This window comes from Suncus etruscus, chromosome 11, assembly GCF_024139225.1.
Source record: "Suncus etruscus isolate mSunEtr1 chromosome 11, mSunEtr1.pri.cur, whole genome shotgun sequence".
Taxonomy (NCBI): Eukaryota; Metazoa; Chordata; class Mammalia; order Eulipotyphla; family Soricidae; genus Suncus; species Suncus etruscus.
Genome location: NC_064858.1, coordinates 45,147,427 through 45,151,345, shown reverse-complemented (window position 1 = coordinate 45,151,345; position 3,919 = coordinate 45,147,427). Strand labels below are relative to the sequence as shown.

At 37.8% G+C, this 3,919-nt stretch overlaps 1 pseudogene; it reads right to left on the bottom strand.

The window, feature by feature from the left end:
* Positions 1-2,951: 2,951 nt before the first annotated feature.
* Positions 2,952-3,597, bottom strand: LOC126022068 (SOSS complex subunit B2-like; annotated as a pseudogene).
* Between the last annotated feature and the right edge of the window lie 322 nt (positions 3,598-3,919).

The window sequence follows — 3,919 nt, the reverse complement described above, 5'->3', positions numbered from 1 at the left end:
GGCATGTTAAATTTAGCAGCTGTCCAGTGTTTGTCATTGGGGACAGGCTGGAGGCGGCTGGCTGTAATCTAAATCCCTCTAGGAGTCTGCCTGGAAAGTTTACTTGAAAGGAATCATCTAAAGCTGAACAGATTTTACCCATTCAGACTTTCTCAAATGGTAGCCACTTTGTAATGCACACACACACACACACACACACACACACACACACACACACACACACACACGGAAAAAAAAAAGGACATCAAAATCCTTATACTTACCAGCCTATATTCTTTCTTATTAACATCACTTTTGTTAGGAGGATTCTATTTAAATACACAGAAACTCTCAAGCCACTTAAAGGCAACCTATGGAGTCTGTTTTATTATTTTTATTCATGATCTGATTTGTTTATAATAGACAAAATTTCTTTGGGTAGCAGGGAAGTGTGTAACAAGAAATTAACACTGAATCTTTATTGTGATGACACCCAGAAGGTTGTATTAACTCGTTTTTCATGCAGATGAATAAGTAGAGAGCTAAACTTCTGTAATTTAGGTTTCCACCTGATATCACATAATCCTTAACTATTCCAGAATTGAGGATGCTGGATATCGTATAGATTAATCTCTATTTTATAACATAAAAACTGTTACTCAGAATGAATGAACAAATTATGAGACAATAGTGCATGTCAATTGCTTTTCAAAGGTGAATACAATTTCCTTTTAAGAATAGTGTTTACCATTTCACAATAATTTCTTACCACATTGGTCAACTAAAGCACCTCTACCTTATTTCCAAATGTGAGAGTAGCATCTCTATATTTCTAAATATAGAGATGCTCAGGGAGTACTTTTGCAGTAGGCATTTTAAAAAATAAAGATGCTATACAAAAACATCATTTTTTTTTTTTGTTTTTGGGTCACACTTGGCAGTGCTCAGGGGTTACTCCTGGCTCCATGCTCAGAAGTCGTTCCAGGCAGGCTCAGGGGACCATATGGGATGCTGGGATTTGAACCAATGACCTTCTGCATGAAAGGCAAATGCCTTACCTCCATGCTATCTCTCCGGCTCTCCAAAACATCATCAGGGAGATGCAAATCAAAACCTCACACTACAGAGATTGGCACACATCACAAAGAATGAGAACAAGCAGTGTTGGTGGGGATGTGGAGAGAAAGGAACTCTTATTCAATGCTGGTGGGAATGCCATCTAGTTCAACCTTTCTGGAAAGTGATATGGAGATTCCTCCAAAAACTGGAAATTGAGCTCCCAAGTGATCCAGCTATACCACTCCTAGGGATATATCATAGGAACACAAAAATACAATACAAAAATCCCTTCCTTACACCTACATTCATTGCTATACCATAGCAAGACTCTGGAAACAACCAAGATGTCCTTCAACAGATGAATGGCTAAAGAAACTGTGGTACATATACACAATGGAATATTATGCAGCCATCAGGAGGGATGAAGTCATGAAGTTTTCCCATACATCGATGTACATGAAATCTATTATGCTTAGTGAAATAAGTCAGGGGAGAAAGAAAGACACAGAATGGTCTCACTCATCTATAGCTTTTAAGAAAAATGAAAGACATTCTTGCAATATTTTCAGAGACAAAAGAGAGGAGGCCTGGACATTACAGTCCACTTCATGAACCTCACCACAAAGAGTGATGAGTTTAGCTAGAGAAATAACTACATTGTGAACTATCCTAACAATGAGAATGTATGAGGGGAATAGAAAGCCTGTCTAGAGTAGGTGGGGGCGGGGTGCGGAGGAGGGAGATTTGTGCCATTGGTGGTGGGAATGTTGCACTGGTGATGGGGGGGTGTCCTCTTATATTGAAACCCAACCACAGTCATGTTTGTAACCAAGGTGTTTAAATAAAGTATTATTTTAAAAAAAGTAAAACAGAGGAGGTCTCATTAGACATACATAAATTCTGACTTTACATTTTTGAATAAAGCTGTTCTTTGCTTTGTTGAGAGAGCCACTTCTTAATTTCAGTTAAGGCTTTGTGAATTGTGTTCAGAAAATTTGACACCACACACTCCTCAAATAAGTACCTCAGAGATTCACTCAAGAATCTAAGTCTAGTATGTAAGACCCTATAACTTAAAAGAATGCAATATCTATATAAATTCAATTTAAATACTATAATTTTTCAAATAGATCCGTTTATGTTAAGTAATATGTTAGTTTGACAGGTAGTTCTAAAACATAGACAAGGCGTCAGTTTTAAATTTCCCTCCAATGATATAGAAAATTGACCCAAATAGTAAGAGCACTGCTCTAAAATAAGAAGGCTTTACCTAAAAAAGTTACTTTCACCATATATTACATTCTGTTTCATAACTGACAAAAGTTATGGTTTGGGTTATAAAACAAGGAGCTAGGTAATTCTGTCACCCCAGTAAATCTTATTGTAGTAAAAGAAGACAATCGGTACTATAGTCATAAACACTCAGAACCCTTAACGACAAAGCTTTTTTGGTTGAGTTTCTTTTTTATTGTTTAAGTTGTTTTTTTTAATTCTATTTTATTTTGTTTCTGTTGCCTTTTATTTTTTGGTGGTTAGCTGGCAAATCTGAGTTTCAGCAGATCATTTCCTTCTACTTAGCCTTAAATATTACAAAAAAGTACACAAAACAGACTCATAAAGACTATAATATAATGCTCATGTCTTGGGTAACTAACCCATGGCAAGGTGGTTTTGGTTAAAAAAACAAAGGTTTTTTAAGGGATCTCTGAAGACCTTTTTTTCCCTAAAAATATATGCCCTTATTTTTTAGAGTGCTCCCAGTCAATAGGAGACAGCTGCTTTACAATTTTGTTATAAAACCAACCACTCATGTTAGCAAACCAAGAACGTAAGAGGAAACCAATAATGGACATAATGGACATAGTCTTCACAGTTCAGAATAAAAAGTGCAGGAAGTGTTCAAGTAGGACAGTTTAAAAACTGCATTTGAGTATTTGGCATAGGCTATCTTTAGAGGCTCTCCGAGGGTCCCTGCCATTACTTATTGTGCACATAGTTGTTTGATTACTAGCTGTTCCTAGTAGCTGTGGATTTATAGTTCCCTTGCCATTGCTTTTATCAGCATATGAAAATTGGCTTCCCTTGATTCTAGGTCCTTCTGAACACCATTTCCAACTGGTCCAAATGTACCTGTACCCATACTACTAGCCAGGGAATTATTCTTCTCAGTGTGTGCCCCTTTGTTCTGTTGTCCTCGAAAGTCAAGGTTAGGTACACTGAAATTTGACACTTCTGAATAAACCATACAAGATTCTCCAATTTTTTTGAAGTTCACTGCCCCTTCCAGTATAAAGTGTCAGGCATCCTTTCCACATAGATGCATACCCTCTGGTCAAACTAATAATATCCCCAGGCTGGATAAGCTAGCTCTCCGATCTCATCCCACACAAAGATGGTGATGCTGCCTGTTTTATCTGTGACTTTTTAGAATCGGACTTCGAGGCCATCTTTGGTTTTGGTGACATGTCCTATCTCCAGGACAATAAAGACGACATTTAAGTTTTTCAATCTGGGATTAATATCTTTGATAAAAAGAGGCGGGTCGTGGAGACCGTTCATAGTGGAGGCAGGTAGGTGGTCACGGCCTTTCCCATCCTCCCAGGCTGGGGGTGTGGGGGATGCGGCAGGCCAAGGGTGGAGGGGTGGGCTGGGGAAGGGGCTGGTGGAGAGACCCCTGAGGGTCACTGGGTATGGCCCCAAAGCAAAACAAAAATAAAAATAAAAAAATAATAAAACACTCCACTCTATTTTACCAGCAGCTGGAAATAGTAATAGCATTTAAGCTGGCAAACAATAGTAAATTTATATAAACTTTAATTTGAGCACAAAGTAAACACCATTGAATTAAAACAGATATTTATATATCACTGTTGAACAACTT